The following is a 21,931-nucleotide window of genomic DNA, read 5'->3' as shown; positions in this document are numbered from 1 at the left end:
GACTGACGATAGATCTATGGAGGCCCAATCATACGAGTTGCAGAAAATTGCTAATGAAATAATTAATGAAGGCATGTCACTTAACTAGTAGTTTCAAGTTGCTGTTATTATTGACAAGTTACCTTGATTATAGGACTTTACCATAATACTCTAAGGCACAAGAAGGAGTTCTCACTAGAGAGTCTAGTTACCCGATTGAGGATTGAGGAGGAGACCCGTAAGCATAACCAAATGGAGGAGGTGAATGTTGTTCCCAAGAAAAAATCTACAACTTTTTTTTAAACAAGACCTGAAACCGAAAGGAAACAAAATGAAGGTTTAAAATCGAAGACCAACAACCAAAAGAACTCTTAGAAATCTCAGTTTATAAGTAAAATACATATATGTACTACAATTATAATAAACTTAGACCTTAGCTAAAAACGGTAGAAACAGAAATCATCCTACTACAAAAGCAAACCTGATAGAAGAAGATTTAGTAGTTGTGATCACAGAGATAAATGTGATCAAGGGGTCGGAAGGTTGGTAGCTAGGCGTGATAGAACTAAGTCATGCACAGCGGAAAAAGAATCGAATTTCTACCCTAATTGCCACAATTAACATCTAACCATAAACTAATCAAATTAGGGTTTTAAGAAGTATTACCTTTGAAGCTTTCAAAAGGTTTGATGTCTTCTTACCAATTCTACCCGAGACCACCACTAGTACTCAACTGCTATCCTCTAGACAAAGAACCGGGTTGTGGGACCCAATTTTGGTGTAGAAAGTAATGGAGATAAAATGAGATTGGAAGCTTTCTTTTTTCTTTTGTTGAGATTATGAAAATGATAAAAGAGGCAAAAAGTCCTTCAACATTTGAAAACATCTCTATTTATAGCCTAATTACATGCAAAAATGCATGCAATTCAATTGCCAAATCTCAACACCTAATATTCCACTAACAATTAGTGGAACTTAGTGGGCTAGGTGTCTATATCTCATATAGCCACATATCCCACTAAGAGTTAGTGGGATTATCCAACAAAATGTTGGATTTTCCCACTAACTTAGTCCAAGGGTAAAATGGTCATTAGATTTTTCTAGTCAAAAGTCAAACTTTGACTTTTCTAAGTCAAAAGTCAATATTTTGACTTTTTACCATTTTGTTCGTCCCCCGAGCATGAATCCGCATGAATCCGCATTCATTTTTCCAACCTCCCGAGCATGAATCCGCGTTCATTTTTCCAAAATTCAAATCACATTTGAATATAAGGCCGGTCAAAGTTTGACTTTTCAAAGTCAAAAGTCAACATTTTGACTTTTTACTATTTTTGACCAATTCCGAGCTTCTTAGTATGAATCCGCATTCATACTTATAGTATGTAAAACATAAAGCTCTATTTCTAATTAGAAGACCGACGATTATATCACTGTATATGTCGGTTTTCCTTTCTTCTCCCTATTCGAACAATTCGACTTATTTCATCACACTGTTCTAAGTTTAATCCATATGAGCTAGCAGAGGAACCTAATGGACCTATAGATCATGGGCTCCAACGATTCAAGATTAACTAGCTAAACTCTTTTAAACCGAGTTAATCAACATTCGTTAACTAACGGGTCATTCCACTAAAGTCCCGTAGTTGCACTCCCCTCACTATAGATATATTTGTGTCCATTTGATAAAACCATAATCAGTAAGTTAATCCTTCACAGGTTGCTCGTAACCTTAGCTGGGTCAAAATACCGTTTTACCCCCAAGATTACATCTTGCTCCTTAAGTCCCACTAATCCACTATTGAACAATTGGTTTAAGGTTCAACCTATAAACTTAATCCCTCTCGGGCCAATGAGAGGGTGGGGCCCCTTGTTCAAGACTTGGATTCAGTGCTTAAGAGAGCAACCTATCTACTAACCCTAAAGCGGGTAGGAGTGAATTCCATCTTGTACCCTATGTTCCCAGCTATCCACCCGATCTTACCCCTGAAATGGGAGGCTTATTGGGCCAACGCTGATGAGCTGCCCTCACCTATGCAGATCTAAGGATAATCTCGTATGAACAGGAGTTCATAGTTAACTCAGGATTAAGACTAAGTTACCTAGGTCATCAATAATTGAGATAGTCAGTTTTAAACAGTAAACGGTGTTATAACGTAAAAATGACTAATTCATGGTTCAGTCTTATGTAAACATTTTACATAGGATGCCCCCACTTTCATGTCTCTACATGAACGATTAGGATCACATCGTTTGTACTACAAAGTGGGCCGCATCCATAGTCTCTCAAAATAAGGCGCCCAACCTTTATTTCATATACTATAGACTATTTAGGCTATATACTCGAACTTGATCCACGTTTATGTTTACACATAAAGTTCAAGTTTATTCAAAAAATAGCCTTGGAACTTTGATTTATTGGATTTAAGATTATAATATTTAATTTCTCAATAACAACTTTATTGAATAGAATATGATTTACAAACTACGAGTTTTAGGACAAAAAATTCCAACAAGGCGTTGGTGCATCACGCCATGTCTGTCATGATCTTAGTCTGTTTAGAAAATATAATGAAACTAATGATAAGAACTTCCTTCTGAGGGATCACCACACGACCAAAGTAGTTGGCATTAGGGAAGTAGAACTAAAGGTCATATCAAACAAGACACTTATCCTGAAGAAAGTCCTGCACACTCGTGAAATTCAAAAGAAACAAGTTCAGGCTATCTCCTCGGCAGAATGAGTTTCACTCGGGAAATACGATCAGATCTCTTTACCTTAACTAAAAATAATGTATTTGTGGGGAATGGATATGCAATTGATGGCATGTTTAACTGAACTTAGAAATGAATAAGAAAATGTCTTCTACTTACATCTTGCATTCTTTTAATATTTTTTATGCTAGGCTTTGTTACGTAAATAAAAGATTAATTCGCAACATGAGTAGGTTAAACCTGATTCATAAGTTATCTTTGCATGAATTTGAAATATGTGTATGTTGTAGTCAAGCTAAGATAACTAAGACTACGCATAAATATGTAACTAGGGTAACTGAGTCATAGAACTAATTCATTGTGATTATTTAGTTGCATATTCAGGTCCTCTAGAATTAATTCATTTGGATTTATGTGAATTCGATAGCATATTGATTAGAATAGTAAAAGATATTTTATAACCTTTGTAGATGATTAATCTGATTTTACTTTTATTTACTTGCTTAGAAATAAAAGTGATGCTTTTGACATGTTGGTGTTTGTAATTAAAGTAAAAAATCAAATTAATAAAATAATTAAGAAACTTTGTAGTGTAGAGGAATTTAATATGATTCAATTGTTTTTATTGAGTTTTATAACTTAAAAGGAATTATACACAAAAAAAATTGCACCTTATTCTTCTGAAATGAACGAAAAAGTTGAAAGGAAGAATAGAACTCTAACTAAATTAATAATTGCTATCTTGCTTGATTTATGGACATTACCATCTTGGTGGGGTGAAGTAAGTAAGACAATTAATTATGTCCTTAATAGGATTCCTAAATCAAACACCACAACTTCACCTTAAAAAGTTCTTAAGCATAAAACATCAAACTTGTCTTATCTCAAAACTTGAGATTGCTTAAAGTCTATGTTAGAATTTCTGATCCTAAGAGAAGAAAACTAGCCAATAGAGTCTATGATTGTGTCTTTACAAGATATGCTAAAAATAGTAAATCCTATAGGTTCTGTGACTTAGAAAATAAGGTAATCATAGAACCAAATGATATGCAAACTTCTTTCAAGATATATTTTCCTTTAAGTCTATAAATAGTGGGGGCTCAAGTTCTAGTAGCTTACCATCAATTAGGATCCAAACTTAAAATAAGGAAGTAGATCATGAACCTAAAAAATGTAAGAGAATGAGAACCATAAAAGACTTTGGAGAAGTCTTCAAAATGTACAATGTAAAAGAAAATCATAAAGATGTAACAGAAGTCTTATCCCCAGTAGATGTCAACTTCTGGCAAGAAGCTATCAATGATGAAATGGATTCTCTTGAATCAAATAGAACTCGATACCTAGTTAACATACCCCCGGCTGCAAAGTAATAGGTTGTAAATGAATTTTGAGGAAGAAACTCAAACCTGATGGATCAGTACATAAGTATAAGGCTAGACTAGTAGGAAAAGGTTTTAGACAAAGAGGAAAAATATTTTTTTTTTACACCTTCTCCCAAGTGACTAGAATTTGTCTCAATTAGAGTGTTGATTTTTATAGTTGTCCTAAAAAAATTCTTACTACATCATATGGATATTTAGATTGATGGTGATTTAAAATAAGAGATCTATATGGAACAACCTGAAGGTTTCATAGTTCATGGTCAAGAATCTAAAGTCTGTAAGCAAAATAAATCACTCTATGGCCTAAAACAAGCTCTTAAGCAATGAATGAAAAGTTTGATAATCTAATCATGTTTAAAGGGTCTAAAGTAATGAGAGAGTGATAAATGCATCTACTATAAGTATGAGATTGACTTATGCACTACCATATGCTTATATGTAGGTGACATGTTAATCGTTTGATTAAACTTGACGTCATAAATGATGTAAAATCAATGCTGAGTTCAAATTCTAACATGAAAAACTTAGAAGAAGATAATACAATCCTAGGTTTAAAAATCATTAGAACTGAAAAGGGAATTTCTTTAGATCAATCCCATTACATAGAGAAGATTCTAAAGAAATATAACTTCTTTGATAGTAAACCAGTTTGCCACCTTATCATCCTAGTGTTAAGTTGTTTAATAACACTGGTGACATTGCTAATCAATTCGAGTATGTGAGTATGATAAGAAATTTGAGATATATTGTTGACTATACTAGGCCAGATATAACTTATGTTGTAGGTTTACTAGTAAACTTAGCCTAGAACACTGGAATCCTGTAAAAAGAGTAATGAGATACCTTAAGAAAACCCAGAAGATAGGATTACATTATCAAAAGTTTCCTATTGTTCTAGAAAGTTACTATGATGTTGATTGGAACTTCATCTTGGATGACTCAAATGTTACAAGTGGCTATATTTTTAGTAGGAAAGGTTGTTGCTTGGAAATCCAAAAAACAGGTTATTTTAGCCAAGCCAACGATGGACTCATAAATGATAGGACTAGTTACTGCTAGTAAAGAAGCAAGTTGGCTTCAAAGATCGATACTAACCATATTAATCCATTGCGATAATACTGCAGCTATCGCAAAAGTTCAAAAAAATCTTATTACAATGGCAAGAGACAACAGATACGTAGTGAGCACAGTACCATTAGAGAGTTTCTCACTATTGGTGCAGTAATAGCGGATCACGTATGGACTGATGATAACTTGGCTAATCATTTGACCAAAGGTCTAGCTAGAGAGAGTTTTTCAAAACCTCAAAAAGAATGGGACTCAAGTCTATAGAAAATTGAATCGTCTGTAAGGTAAACCCAACTTTAAAGATTCGAGATCCCAAGAAACAAGTTCAATGGGTAATAACTGACCACAAGTGATATGAAGAGAATTATGCTAAAACACCTAGGAGTTTCATTCTTATGATTAAGTGATTAGCATGATATATCCTAAAATAAGTGAAAAGGCTAAACTTAGTTATTAATGAATTCTATACTTGATGTCAAGTAGGGTACCTAGCTACAGGAGTACTCTTGAGAGATTCACCTTTGTGGATGTGGAAGTGAAGACAACTTGCTATGAAATTCTAGGCAAATACTCTAGAGCATCCACTGAACTAGGATATATGTGCAAGGCTTAAAGCACAGCTATTTAGAACTTCACTCGAATAATACTTTGTGTGTATCGTTGTTAGACGAGGTAAAGTTCAAAACCAATTGTTACTTGACAAGATTCTAAATTTTTGTCACTACGTAAAAGTTCAGAGTCATAAGACATTTTTGCTTAAGCTCAGTATTACACATATAGATATTGGTCGATTAAAATGTTTATAAAAATTTTCCAGTGAGGGGTTGTTAGTAAAAAAAATTTAAGTAGGGGATTTTTAATGAAAATTTTTAGCAATAATAAATTATAATATTATTTTATTCAAAAGTAGCATTCTCAAGTTGCTATAGCAATGTGGAAGCCCATTTTAATACTCACACTTTCACTTTTGGGTTGGGGCACCCAAGTTTTGGAAGGGGAGGGGAGATAGGCGTTGTGCGATCAGTTGGTTGGGGTGGCAAGGCGAGGAATAAAATAATATTTTTGCTAAAAATTTATTTTAAATTTTTTCAAATTTAATTACATATTTAATTTTTGTTAAATCATTCCCAACCATTGATTTAATTTCGTTGAACCGTTGGACCGTTTTCAACCGTTGGATCGTATCCTTATATAATTTCCCAACCGTTTCATTTTGACCATCATAAATACCCAACCATTGGACCATTTTTTATCGACATAATATCAGACAGACTGTTTTTTACCATCATTAATACCCGACCATTGGTAGCCCTCTCATCCACTATATATAGCCACCTCTCTTCTCATTTGATACATAACCAAAAAAAACTTCAAGCTCTCTCTTATTTCTCTCTCAAGTACTCCTTTTTCGCATATGTTTTCTTTTAGTTTCTTGAGTAAATTCTATTATCTTTTAGTTTTCCGAGCAATATTAAGTGTTAGTATATTGGTTAGTTCCAGTGCAGTTCCTATCGATGAAATTAGAGACTATTTTATCCTAGGAACGACGGGGCACTTGATATCTATTTGTACATCCTAGCATAGTCGCGAAACGTCTTAGAAAAAGTGAATTTGCAACTCATACAGTTTATTAATGCGCTTCTATTTTGCATGCTTTCTTACTACGACAACGCTTAGCTGCACCGAAGTGCAACAATAACCTCAACACCCTTGTTGTTTCGAAACTGTCAACCAACATCTAAAGCCATAATTGTTGTAGTGAAAATCTATAAAGAGTATATTAAAGTATATCAAAGTATATCAAATAACAGTGATAGAGATATGTCGTGAAATAAGAAATTAATTTTGTGCCTATGACTGTGTTGTTACATCAGTGAGCTTTTTGGACATGTTCACGGGTTGAAAGTAAGGTTTGCTGAAATGGCAATTAGTTTTTTTTTTTTTTCTTTCTTTTTTTTTTTCTTTTTTTAGAGAAATGGAAATTAGTTTAAGTTCTACAATTTCTGTAATATTTTAGCTTCATTTTGTTAAATATCCATGGTGTCTTTTTATTTTTCTTATTGTAAAATTTCTTATAGAAAATTCAAGAACATTATTTTTGCTATGAGCAAGCCCAATCGTGAATGTATACGTCAAACCTATGTATAATATTTCATCTTTCTAGGGGTAATTTCACAGGAAACTAAATCATTAATGCCGATGAAAAACACAGTTTCTCTCAATAATACATGAAAGCAAGTTTTCCTATTTATACACAGATTTTCTCATCTCAATCATTATATTCCAATGGATTTTAAAAAACAATTTCTACGATTTGTGGCTAACCCACTTAAACTTTGCCTTGTTTGGTGGAGATGAAAAATCCCACTAAAATAACCATATAAATAAACACTTCCTCCTTCATATAATAGAGCCACAAAACCACTTATACAAACATTCTCCCTCAAAAGAAGTCAAAATAGTAAATTATATATTCATTCTTTTTCCCCCATCAAATCCTTTTCATTACATTTCATGCAGAATCCATAAAAGTTCTAAAACTTGAAATCACAAAACTTTCTTTGCTTCTTTTTGCAGCTGAGAAGATGAGACAAAGAGTAGCGGTTGCCGTAATCATCATGTTGGCGTTGATGATTATGAACACTTTCTTCCTTGTTGATGGAAGGCATTTGAAGTTGCAAGACGAAGAGGAAGAGAAGAATCCTATTGAGAATCAAAAGTTAACAGGTAGAAAACAATATGAAACAAGTGAATATAATCACCATGGATGCTATAGAAGTGACTATAATTGTTGGAGTAATAAGGAGACGAAGGAATAATGGATTTGGAAATACGCGAAGGAATAATGGATTTGGAAATACAAACATACACACCGAGAGATATATTTGTCTGAGTTTGTGTTTTGTATAAGATGAGTATTCATTTTTCGAGCTAGGGTCGGCTAGAAAGATGATAACAAAAGAAGATATTTTGTATGCAATATTATGTTTGGCTAAAAATGATGTATGAGAGCTAGGAGGCGTACTTATTTATGGTATAATATATAATGCATGTGCATGGAATTTCAATAATCAATTGGTGGATTCAGAGTTTATTAAAATTAGTCTCAACCTAAGTATGTTTCAATCAATTAAAATATAAATTTCGACCAATAAATCAAAAAGTAAAATAAGAATCTTATAGTCTAATAATCAATATTACTTCGTGTGGTTGATAGATGTGCATGTTATGAGAATAAATTACGTACGGAAACAAATGTCTCCTCGAAGTTCTTTTTTTATCATAATAATATATGTTATGGAAAATTCTTAATCGGTGAAAAATAAAAATGGGAAAATTGTCTAATGTTGGAAATAGACAAGAACTGCTAAGAAGTGAGCCTACGAGAGCTCTTAACAAATAACGAGAAAAAATAATTGGACCAAAAACTAATTGACATGCCTTGACCTCAACCCACCGGTACTCTGGTATGGAACATCTCTAGTGGCCAATCCTACCCTTGAGCATTCCATTTTTCAAAAGGGAAAGGAAGTAAAATCTTAACTGCACCGGATTAAGAAAAGGGAAATTAGATCGGCCAAAACATTTAGAAAAAACAACTCATGGTATCAATTTTTTGTATATTACGAATATGGCAAAATTAATAATACCAAACGATTATGAGATGGTAATCATAAGTTATCAGAGCACTATCAAACGATAATCATAGAGCTATCAGATGGTCATCACTTTTAAATTTGTTACTTTTACAAATTTAGAAAATGTTGTAACATAAGTTCTATTATCATAAATTTTTTTGTCATTTTTACAAAAGTCCCTCGAGAAAAATACATAAACTCTATTATAAGTAAAGCATGATTGTCGTGCAAAAGGTAATTTCAATCTCTCTCCAAACTACTTACTATGATGTAAGATTTGTGCTAAGATATCACTTAAACATCAAAATGCATGTGACAAGTATCACATCAGTATGTTATTTTTTACTTTTTTGCATATAACATGTTCTCCAACTTACAAATTTATTGTTGGCAACACGTGATAGTCAAGTGAATTCACTTGACCAAAATTTCCCATCAAAAATGTATATTGGTCAGGTTTGCCTATCAAAATAAACTATTCTCATTTTGATGAGGTTTTAAAGTTACATATCATATTAATGAGATGACTTATCGACTAGATGTGTATGATTGATAGAAGTGTAAATAACATAGGTATCAGTGCAAGCAATTTCAAGTGTTGAATCCCACAAGATTAGTTTGAATTTCAAATTGATTATGAACAATAAACCAATGAAACCAAGGTAACCCAACGAAAATTTATAATGAGACAAAGGAATGTAGAAGTTTTACAGGGGTAAGCAAAATGTTTCAATCTTTCTGAAGTTACGCCTATAATGAAGTGACTGCATCATATCAAAACATGAGTTACACATGAACAAAAATCTACACTTGTTCGATATAGGAGGTCTAAGCAATTATTGACTAATGTTTCTATGAGTAGTTGAATCTTACACTAATTCAAGTTCAATTGTTTTATTAAGTGGTGTTCCTTGTTTTTAAGGCGACATGTGACACTTATATTTCTAAGAAATAATGGGAGAACGGCTCTAGAAGCGACAGCGCAGACCAACGGCAGCTCTCGGAGAACAGCACGATCGCAAAGGCTTACAGCGTCTGTCAGTCGTCGACGGGGGTTAGGGCAGACGGAAGCCTGCATGCGGTCATCGGCTAGCCGGTGGCCAACCAAAGAAAGTGAAGAGGGGTCGCATGTGATCGAATGGAAGAAGAAAGGAAAAATTACATTTAATTTGATTTCTTTTTCTTAATACTTGCATGCAAAACAAGGCAACCCTGATAATTATATATATATATATATATTTACTTTAAAAACTCCAATTTAACCTTTTTAATCTCTCCAAATCAAAAGTATATATACTAATTATATATTTTTTTAAATCCACTCTTTCTAAGTAATCAATATATCCATACAAAATTCAAATCTTCACACTCCACACATTAAATACCATCTTTTCCCAATTAATTATATGTATAATTTATAAATCATTACTCATAAATTCTCACATTTTCTCAGATTTATACATATATTTAATTACTTAATCCATACTCCACCAAATCACACATTTTTCCTAAACTTTCAATTAAATTAAATAATTAACATCCTTAATCAAATTAATTTTGAATAAACTCACTTATCATTTAATTAATTAAATATAATTAAGATAAAATTATCTCAAATTTGAGACGTTACATTGCAATTCAAAGAAAGGGGTTCAAGTATGAAGATTAAATTAACTTTGTTTTGATGTTTTGATTTCTGGGTTTAGGAACATATATATTTAACTATTATAAATTCATACTTCAAAGTTTTGTGGATTTATGACTTCATTAACAGTAACTAGGTCATAAAAATTTAATTGAAGAAAAACTACAGCCAATGTAGCCAATTTAAACATGCATGGTTTGGATTAGATAAAGCATGCCAAATGTTCAAACTTCATCCTCAACACATATTTTGAAATTCAAAAAGGAGAAAATGGGTAATCTTTTGTTTTATTTTTCAGTTCTATCCTTAATGAATTTTCAAATTTTCAAATTTACTTTTAGTATATTTAGTTAATTAAAATTTTATTAAAAATTGGTTCTCAAAACCTTGAGTAACTATTATATTATCATTTGTTAAGATCCAATTCATATGCCCTCAAACTTTGTCTATCCAACAAAGGAAAACTCACTTTTCAAAGCGACCTAAAAATCTTTGAAAACTTAAACAATTTGGGTACCTTTTTTAATGGATTATAATAATAATTGATGTTTTATGCATTGACCTGTTGCTACGATTGACATTTCACCTATATATCATTAATCTAACAAAAAGTAATTAAATAACTTAATTTCTAGACCACTATTGTATTGTAGCATAAAAAAGAAAACAGATGGATCCAATTTTGCAAAATTTAGAGGTCAACTTGTTATATATAATTCTTTTGTTTTCAGTTACCTTCAATTTTTGTTTTCAACAAAATATAGATAAAAGAGAGAACAAGAAGCACCAAATATATATCTGAGCTAAATTGACATACTTTTAGTATCCTCATTATTCTATGATTAGATTTCACTAGACAATCACTATAGAAAGATATCAATTGTGAGCTAGATAATAGCTAGATAATAAAAAAAAAAATGTGAATTTGAAACAAGCAAGATTCAACATTTAAGTAATAAATTTTGTTCCTAAATTTTTTTAGCATATGTTTACATAAAGAAGGAGCTAAACTCAACAGTTAATAGACACTATCCAATCAAAATGATTATAGTTCGAAGACATGGGTTTAAAATTATCTAAAAGATCAAAGGTTGATAATTTAATTTCTGTTATTTTTAGGGTAATTTGAAAATAGAATCTCAATCCTTTTATATTACACAATATATTTCAAATTATATACATATATATAACAACCTTTGGAGTTTTCCCCTTTATAACATTTGGCACTTATTAGTGGAACTTTTCTATTTAACCTCCAAAATGTCAAATAAATTTCCACGATCTCCATCATAATTAAAATGGAAAACCACCTTTTTTGCTATATGGGCTAAGCACTTAAGTTTGTCTCACTTGGTGGAAATCACCATCTCCATAATTTCAAAACCTTAGCCACCATCTTCCTCATCTCTCTCTACAATAACAACCCAATAACTCTCTTCTTCAAACCCCAACCATCTATATTATTTATAGCCCTGACAAAATTTTCTTTCTAATTTCATTTTTGCATAAAAAAGAAAAATGAGAAAAATTAGAAACAACCCATTGTTATTGCAAATTGGGTTGTTTTTGTTATTGCTTTTGAGCTGCTCTTGCTTTCCTTCAGCTGATGCAAAGCAATTTGAGGCCATGGAAGAAGCTCAAAGAAATCAATTGAACGAAGATGGGAAGCCTTATGTTATTGCTCGTCATTATCCAGAAGATGGTGGTTCAAAGAACCATCACTTTATCCCAAGAGAAGCTTTCAACAACTATGGTGGGAGTGATAATGGTGGTGGCTAAGAGCGTGTTTGGAGTGCTTTCTAGGTGTTTATATAAGTGTTTATAATTGCAACAAGCAACAAAAAAAAAAAAAAAAAAAAGTCCTTATAAACACTTTGAAAGATGGTCTAAACAGATCTAGAAAACTCAATATCTATAGTTTTTCTTTTAGGTTAGCAACAAATCTAGGAGATGAATTTGAACTGCTGACTTCTTAGCCCCTGTCTAAGTCAGTTGAACTAGACTATGAATTGCATTGTGTGTGTTTATAGTATTGTTTGTTTGCAAACAACATCCTAGGCCAAGAAACAGTTCATCAAATATATGATAAAGCTTTGGTTTTGGATGTCTAAATATGTTGATTGTTGTTCATCAAATGTTTTATAGTGTATTTAATAAGGTGTATGTGTTGGATTGTGAGTTTGATTGTGATATATGTATATGAGATATTTTGTAACATTTAGAGCTTCATTTATATTTGTTATGAGATTAGTTTGTTGGTAAAGTTTTTCATATACGTTTTTATTTTACAATAAAAATAAAAAAATAATCTTGAGTAGCTATGTTTTTTGTTTGTCATACAGTTTCTTTTGTAAGAATATTAAAATAGTTTAATGAAAAACTACTATTAGACTCTTACAAAAACCCCACTTTTTCAAGGGACTTCTTTAGTAAAACAATAATTTATTGTTTGAAAAATTAGGAGGGGGTTCTTCCCATAAAATAAAAATATATATTCTGAAAAGAAATAAATAGACCTTTTATATTTTGTACACGATCTTGAATCAAATAACAATTTGAAAAAAACATAAAAGAAATTACAACCTGATATCATAGGTGTTCCTTCGGATTCACCGATAGATGAGAGTATTCGTTCGAGGTTACTAAATTTATTATTTCGGGATCATTAGATTGTGTGTGTTCCATCGGGCAACGGAAAGTTTTGGATACTGTCTCACGGGATCCTAATGTGAAGTTAACAGACCACGTAGCGAAACTACTAGTGGGTCCCTTACTGAATATACGTTTATACTCACATTCTTTTTATTTTTAATATTTCAGGAAAATGTAGAGGTAGAGAAAATCTGGCAAGCAACAAAAAGGGCTCGTGACATGCCATATGTGGACTTAGTTTTGCTTCCACTTTTCATTTTGTTCATTTCCAGTGTTTTGATCTTACACATTTTATCTACATATTTTTATTATCTTTAAAATTTGTAAAATGAGCTGCAACATGTTTTCATAGTATTTTTAATGAAAATTTAGTTTTCTTCTTTTCAAAAAATTGAAAAATTTGTTATTTATCTTAAGGTAATGAGCTCATCTTCGTATAAAGAGTTGGATCATTACATGACAATCAACGACGTTATGCGGCTTGTAGCAAGCTACGACTAATAGGCTTACCAAAAATAACGAAGAGCAACAGTTTGGAAAAAACGGACAGCATGGGACGAACAGCAACAGCTTGGAAAAAATGGGCAACATGGGACGAAGCTCACTTGACTGGATGGAGGTCTTTGACTTCATCTGAGCAAGCGGTGAACAATGAAGAAATCGGTGAATGTTGGACGATCAACGACGAGGGACGGTGGCAGCAACTTAGGGTAATGCGAGAGGAAGAATAATATTAGTAGTGGAATAGGGTTGCATGCTGATCAAGGTGGTCACTGACGAAATTATCGAAAATGACAAACGAAGGTTGGCCTGCAACGGTCACTAGATGTGGCATCTGAAAGTTGATGGACGAACTTTCTAAATTAAATTAGGAAAAAAGTAAACAGTAACTCGTGGGTTCAAATAATGTTTATTATTCAAACTCGTGAGAAAGTTAGTAGGAAGCTCAAGATTCTAGAATTGTATTTGTTATTGAAAATTTGTCACTAATTCTTTCATTCATTTGTCAGTAACTTTATCAAAATTTATAATTGTATTTTCTTTTAGTTATTGAAACATATGATTGTTGAACCTTTTTTTTAATAATGACTTATAATTGAAAAAATTAAATGTAAATTAAAAGCATCTTTTAATAACCAAGTTACATTCAATTAAAAGATAAAAGAAAATCAATAATGTGTTCCACAATCCAAACGTCGTCGATTTCGAGCTAGTTGTTGTCGTCGACTCTGAAATCTATGTTGTTCTGGCTCCTCTTGGTTGTCTAATTTTTGTTGGTACTATGTCGATCTGATATCTCTATAGGTGCTTCATAGTATAAATATTCGTTAAGTTCTCAATAGCCATGTATGTGCCATGCATGTAAGAAGTTGATGGATCGGCATTCATGTATGAAGACAATGTACCGATTTCTTAATCATAATATCATGTACCGACTTCAGAATCACCATATCCTGTTTCAAATGTTTGCATCATCATCATCGGGCTACCATAACCAGTTTCTGTCATGTGAGGCACTTCTTCCACATTATGGTAAACTTTATCGAGTTCAGCTTCTTTCACTCAGACACGTCCCCTATGAACTAGTGGAGATACAATAGGTAGATCGTACATATTATGTATCTCTTCCATGTACCTCTTATTATTATAACATATATCAAGGACTTGTTATTGATCATCTGCAATGTACAGGGAGAGAACTCACCTCTTTATGCAATTAGGAGACTTCTTATTAATTAATTCTCTAGTTAGTTAATTACTAAATTAAATCTAGATATTTAGTTCAATCTAAATTTGAATCATATTCAAATATAAATTTCTCTCATAAGCTATAGTTTTAGTGTGTATCATATACATATTAAATTTTAACCTATAGTTTTAATATGAATATAATTCACATTAAACTAATATTTGAACTCATTCAAATATTTTATCTCTCATAAATTAATTTTGAATCATATCTAAAATCATATCTATATAGTAAAGTTTAATTAAGATATAAACATTTCAAATTACAACCAATAGAAATAAATGTCATTATCCTTTACGAGCTAGGAAGTGAACCTAATGGACCTACATATCAGAAGCTACAACGATATGAAATTAATTGGCTAAATTCATTAACCACATTAATCAATATTCGTTAACTGTGTGTACACTCTACTAAAGACTCAGTTGAACTATTCTCACTGTAGATATATTTTTGTGTCCACAGATATAGACCAATAACAATAAGTTAGTCCTTCGCGAGTGTTCATAACACTAGCTGGGTCAAATTATCATTTTACTTCTAGGTAACTTCTAGTCTTTAAATATCAGTGCTCCTCTAATGAACAACGGTTCAACTTTGAGACCTGGGACTCTCCCCTCACCTAGACTTGGGATTCGCACTCATCAATATCACGTGAGTTACCTGGGATCTTCACTAGCATTCAGCCTTACGAATACATCACAACTCACAACCACGCGAATTCAATAAAAGAGCAGTCAGCTCACCTCCTACTCTTAGCAAAAATTATCATAGATTAGTAAGGAACCGTTGCTTCAACGTTCTGAACTTTTTCCTCTCACTTTCATAAAAAATCTATTACTTTTTAGGCAAAACACTTTTTCTTTTCTTTTGGCTTCCGGCCCTATTTATAGAAGTCTTTCACCTCTAAGGGTTGCTTCCATGCCTTACATGTGTTACCTTTCTATCACGTCGTACTATGCCATGAACCTAAACTCAATACGTACTCTATCCATCAACAACGATTTAACTTTCCCTTTGAGATGTGCACCCTATCTCTTTGGGAAGCCAAACTCTAAATTGTTTGACTGTCCTTTTCTCTTCTCAAAAAGTCATTGTCATTTCCTTTCCCACGGTGAGTTATCAAGTCACTTTAAAAAGACATACTTCTTCACTTTAATCTCTTGGTTCAGATACTCCTTCTCACAGTATCCTATCAAACGCCTAGCTCTTGGTGCTTAACGCAATACCTTCCTTACTATTCTTCCCCATCACGTTGCTTACCTTCACACGATAAAATCTTTTGGCTTACGCCTTTCTCTTTCCATCACCTAATCTCTTTTTGCACCATTTCTTTTGGGATGTCTTGACACTTATCCGCAACAACCTTCCAATAAGAGTCATTCACCACAAGCGTTCCTTTTTCGAATTAGGGCCTCACATTTGATTTATCTTCACTTTCTGTCAAGCCGCAAGTCTCCTCTATTAAAGCTCCATCCAGTCCTTGTCGAAGAACGTAATCAAGTTGTGCGCATTTACCATTCGAGTCGAGCTCTCCTTGGACCCACCTTCTTTAGCCGAGCTGCAAGCTAAATTTCCCCATCTTTTAAGCCAGTTGAGCCATTTTGTATTGTTTTTCTTAGTGTGTTTTGATTGGCTTTTTGGTATGCCCATCAAATATGAATTTTTGTGCTAAGTAAATTAATTTTTGGATTTAAAGACTAGTTTATTTTTTTAAGGTTGTTGACGAACTTTTTGCAATTGTGGAATTTCTTTCAACCAAGATTGAATTGGATTCAACCTCGGTTTTAATTAAGTTTGGAAACATATGATAAATAATTCGATGACTGGTTGACAAAATTATTGATTTAATTTTGTTTGTTTAATTTTGACTATCAACCAAGGACTGGTAGTTAATCTCGAGGTAAGAGATTGTACTACTAGACCTCAAATGAAAATGAAATTAAAGGGCTTGCGTGCATTTAATTTCTGTTATGCATTGATGTAGCTAAGATGCATATTGTGATATAGTTGCTCACTGATATGTTTATGATGTATGATATATTAATCACATGATTAATAATTTTATGATTGATATTCATGTTATGTTTATGATATTTAAGATATTGCTACATGGTATGGACAGTGATGTCCCGTTAAATTTGGCAATTAGGGTTGTACATGTCTGGTGTCCTTCGAGATCACTAGATTGCATGTGTTTCATTGGACACATGATAGTTTTGGGTACCTTCTCACGAGATCCTAATGAAAAATTAACAAACACGTAGCGGGACTAGTAGTGGGTCCCTTACTAAGTATATGTTTATATACTCACTCTTTTCTATGTTCAAATTTTCTGGCAAAGATAGAGGTAGAGGAAACCTGACAAATGACAAGAAGAGTATGTGACTTGTCATAGGGGAATTATATTACTTCCGTCTTTCATATTTACATAATTTTTATTTTTATTTTTTTATTTTTTTATTTCAGAATTTAGTTTTTCTCTTTTCCCTCTATATGAAAAAGTTATTTATTTTAATTGTGATGATCTCAGCTTAGTATAAGAAGTTAGGTCGTTATAATATACAATTGAAAAATCAATGTTATATTTTTGTATCGATCCAACTTTTCAAATTAAGTCGAAGTTATTATTTTAAACAAAAATACTTTGATTTACACGAAATACGATAGAATTTGTTTGAAACAATCGTTATCAAAGAACTTCATTCGAGCCATATTTTAATCAAAATAAATTTTCTAAAGTATCGTTTATAAATTACTTAAAAACAAACCATCCTAAACATGAAACTCATTTTAAATCCTCAAAAACTGGAAAACAGTAAAAACACTAAACGAAAGCAATTTTGAAAGTAAATTCCCCTATGTCGATCACATGTCCTTCTTGTTCCTTGTCGATCAACCTCTCATATCACCTTTGCCTGAAAAGTAAAACATAAAAGATGAATATAAATATATCCAGTAAGAGACCCATTGTTGGTCCCGTTAGGGGTGAAAAACTATTAACTTTCTATTGGCAGATACCCTACATCATAACATTCTCGTGATGTCGTAGGATGCACATAATCAATCTAATGTCTCCAAAGGATACACCTATCAATCTAGTGCTCCCAAAGAATGCACAACAGGTGGTGATCATGTGGGACATCTACAAGGCGCACTACCCCATGATTCAAAATCCTTATAGTCGATGATGAGGTCGAAATCTTATATTTGTTACATTGTTTTTCATACTTGTGTGTTAATTTTTAACATATTTTTTCTACATTGTCTTCTGTGATTTGTTCCGTTTTTGCTGACTTAATTTAATTTATTTTCCTCTGTTTATGCTGGCTTAATTTATTCTTTATGTTTATGCTAACTTAATTTATGTTTCTATGTTTGTGATGGCTTAATTTATTTTCCTCTTTTTATGTTGACTTAATTTATTTTCCTCTCTTTATGGTGGCTTAATTTATTTTCCTCTGTTCTCACCATTTTTTTATATTTGCTGAGTATGCTAGGATTATTTGAGTGAAATGCTTTTTTTCCATAATCTCATTTCTTTTTCCTTTCGGCATGTTTCTGTTATGATAATTATTACTACTTTGCTCATAATTTTTTTATCATGTTGCTTCAATCCTTGTTTATTTTATGTTTTTTTCGTTTCCTTATAATATTGTTTAGGCTCATGAAAAAATAATGTGTTACTTGGTTTCCTTTGCTCAAAATCCTTGTTCAGTCCATATTTCAAAACCTATTGTGTACTTATGGGTCATATTTTACACAGACTTGTCTCCTCCTATTGTGTACTTATGTTATTAGGTCTCCTCCTATTATGTACTTATGCTATTAGGTCTTTCTTTTGACTGCCATTTTTGCTTGTGATATGGGTCAATTCCTTCTTTGCTTCCGATATGGGCATATCCCTTATTCCTCTTGGGATATTGTTGGCTCTTTACTGCTCCAAATCTTCATTACAACATTAAATACTCTCATTCCCTCTGTTATAAATATGTTATTCCATTTTCTCATTTCATTTCATCCTTGCTCTTTCTGCACATACAACCTTTTTACACTTTGGTATGTTTACCATTCTTCATTCACATGGTTGCTTAAATCGATGTCCATGTTCAGTTCATCTTATACAACACAATTTTTACTTGCATGTTAGAATTGTATTTATTACATTTTCAGTTACTGTTGTTGTGCTTATTACTGCTTCCACTTCAATGTTAGTTTTAAAAGAAAATAAAATATGTTACTATCTTTTTCTTCTTTTTTTTTGCACTAGGTTCGATCAAGCTAATCTTTGAAGTTGTCTATGTTATTTCTTTGAATCCTTGATCGGTCACCACTTCCATTCAAATGCATTTAAAAAAAAAAATCTTCTTTTCATGGTATTTTGTTGCTGCTTTCTTTGCATTGAGTGTTTGAAGACATCTTGTCATACATGAAATTCAAGGTCAATTTATAGGACGAATTTCAATCCTCTTAGGCTATTTTTTTTTCCTACTTTTTTACTTGCTGGCTCTTTAGTTGGTCCTTCAGGGTTTTATAGTTTTATGCAATTGTGAGGGTTAATTCCGGTCTTTGTTGTGGGTATGTCATCTCAACTTTTCTTTTCTTGTTTCTATCCAACTAGGATTCATTTACATTTATTTTTGTTATTCATCTCTTCAGGTCGCTCGAGTTCAAAATTACTATCAACTGAGGTACTAGGGTTCCTTTTGTATTGAAACTTTTATTTTATATGTTTGAATCATATTTATTTTACTATATTGTAATAGTTAGTAATATTTTCACAAACGATCATTGTTCCGAACATTGTATGTGGACTTGCTATTTTTTTATTTAATATATTCTAGCATTATCTTATCATTCACTTATAAATACATTACTAATATGCAATACTTTATTCCATGTACACTATAGAAAATTTGACTTTTCAATTTCATTTCAAAGTATTTCTTAGGTATATCAACTATGTAGAATTAAGCTAGGAAAACATTTTGATTAGTATTGCACAGTTTTTTTTGTAGATAATAGTAAGTTACAAATAATAAATGTGAAAATCCTTGGAGAAAAGTAATGAATTGAGAATATGGTTGTTAGAAAAACAAAGGTTAAAAATAATTTGTAATGCATTCTAGGGGTGTTTTTCAAAGATTTGAAAATGAGAATAACACTTTCAATTCAATAATTTACTTCCAAATTTGAACCATTAGACTATGTGATAAATTTAAAATTAACTTTTTGAAATAAAATTGCCATTCAAAAGTGTAACACACAAACTAATTTTTTCAACAATGATTAATTACATAAGCTTTTTATTCAGAAAACTTCAAAAACGTTCTTATCACTCATTATAGAGTCCATTTAGGATCTTTTTAAAAGGATAATTCATAGGTTTAGACAATGTAATCTTTAGATCAACTATACAAACTTACTTTGATTACACAGACTTTCTTAGTCTTAGCCTATTATAATTTGGTATAAAAAGCGTGAATAACATACAAACTATAGAGTGTTTAGGAAATTTGACTAAATTAGAATATATTACTACTAAATTTATAACTTTACTAATAAATTCTCATAGTAAATATTATAAGCAAATGTCCAAGTAGAATAAACATGTTTTTTTTATTTGTAGTCTTGCAATCTATCTTTGTACGATTGAATAATACAAAGGGAATTTGTACGATCTGGTGAGACTGTTTCTAGACATTTCAACCTCGTCTTGTTAGCTATTTTATGGTTACACGACGAACAAACGTCCACTCCCCAAACGTCCCATTTGTCTGTACTTTTTGGAATTTTATTTGGGTGCTTTTTAACAGATCGTGTGCTATGTTCAAACATCATAATTGCAATTATAGTTTCTTAATTTGGTTGATTTTATTATTTACCCGTATAGTATGGTGGCCATTTAATTTTTAATACTACTTCTACCTCTAAACACTTTATTTTGTATCTATTTTTAAGGAATGATTTCAACAACAAAAAAAAAAAAAGTTTACCTATAATTTCAAATATTTCTCGTAAGTAGACTAGCAAAATATTCAAACAAAAAAAATCAACAATCAAATAGTAAATTGATTTTATTTTTAAACTCTTAAACTACATATTTTAATAAGCTATGATCTCTTCATAAGTAAACTTCAGAAAAATAAAGTAAGTTAACCAATAAATTAGAAGTGCAGCCCTCGTGTGGTTGAAAACAAGCCCTACAAAGATTGCAATAATAACCATTCTTTATTGAGTATGAGTAAATATAGGGAAATAAAAAAATATTTACAAATATAATAAAATTTAGATTTAGATTAGAAAAGCTATCTTACATTACCCCTCAGAATTTATGACTAATATTAGCCACAATAAATGAAATACTAAAAACCAAGAAATTAGGGTTATTTATAAACAAATCAAACTAAAAAAAAGACATTGTAAATAAAAATATTAGTTTTTATAGGGACACAATAATATTCATAGGGTGAATGGGATTTATGAGTGCCCTCAAACTTTTATTAAAGGATGAAGAAGAAGTGTAATCTTAATGATTAGTAGTGAATAAATTAATGAGCCTATAATGTGGTGATATCAATTAGCACTATAAAAAGGTAAAGGTGATCACATTAGCTTCCAATTGCTAGGAATGTAGGTACCAAAATGCAAAAGTAGAAGTCACAACACATTTGCTTGTGGCCCATGTGGCCTTTACAAGCTTTTCTTTTGTGTCAATAATTTAAATCAAACTTTAATTTTTAAAATAATATATTTACTAACCTTTAAAATCCATGTCAATTTCTAGGGTATAAATACTCTAATTCACTATTTTTAGGTTTGAATTATTTACATCTTCGTTAACTTGGGCTTTCTAATTCGCTTTCGTATTATAAATACAATGGTTACCTGTAAATTAAGTGATTTGTCACTGTTCCTCCCAGAATTTACTCTCATAAATCCAAAACGAGATGCGACTTAGGTAAAAGAAATGTCAACATCCTTGGTTGGGGTGAGAATCGACTACTAAATGAAACTTTAACTCCTTAATGTTTGTTATGCGTTCAAATTACAAACTTAACGAATGTGCATCTTATCTATTCTAAGCAATGAAAACATAGCATTA

General features: G+C 31.7%; 2 long non-coding RNA genes across 2 annotated transcripts; both read left to right on the top strand.

Annotated features, from left to right (window-relative positions):
- Positions 1-7,337: 7,337 nt before the first annotated feature.
- On the top strand, positions 7,338-8,216 carry LOC116402986. The gene is made up of 2 exons (XR_004215723.1): positions 7,338-7,602; positions 7,719-8,216. It is a non-coding gene; the product is annotated as an uncharacterized LOC116402986 (long non-coding RNA).
- Positions 8,217-18,290: 10,074 nt separating this feature from the next.
- LOC116401755 lies at positions 18,291-19,687 on the top strand. The gene is made up of 2 exons (XR_004214113.1): positions 18,291-18,885; positions 19,486-19,687. It is a non-coding gene; the product is annotated as an uncharacterized LOC116401755 (long non-coding RNA).
- The last annotated feature ends 2,244 nt before the right edge of the window (positions 19,688-21,931 follow it).

The sequence above is a fragment of the Cucumis sativus genome, chromosome 1 (genome assembly GCF_000004075.3).
Source record: "Cucumis sativus cultivar 9930 chromosome 1, Cucumber_9930_V3, whole genome shotgun sequence".
Lineage (NCBI taxonomy): Eukaryota > Viridiplantae > Streptophyta > Magnoliopsida > Cucurbitales > Cucurbitaceae > Cucumis > Cucumis sativus.
The sequence above is the reverse complement of the archived record's forward strand: the minus strand, read 5'-3'. Positions and strand labels throughout refer to the sequence as shown.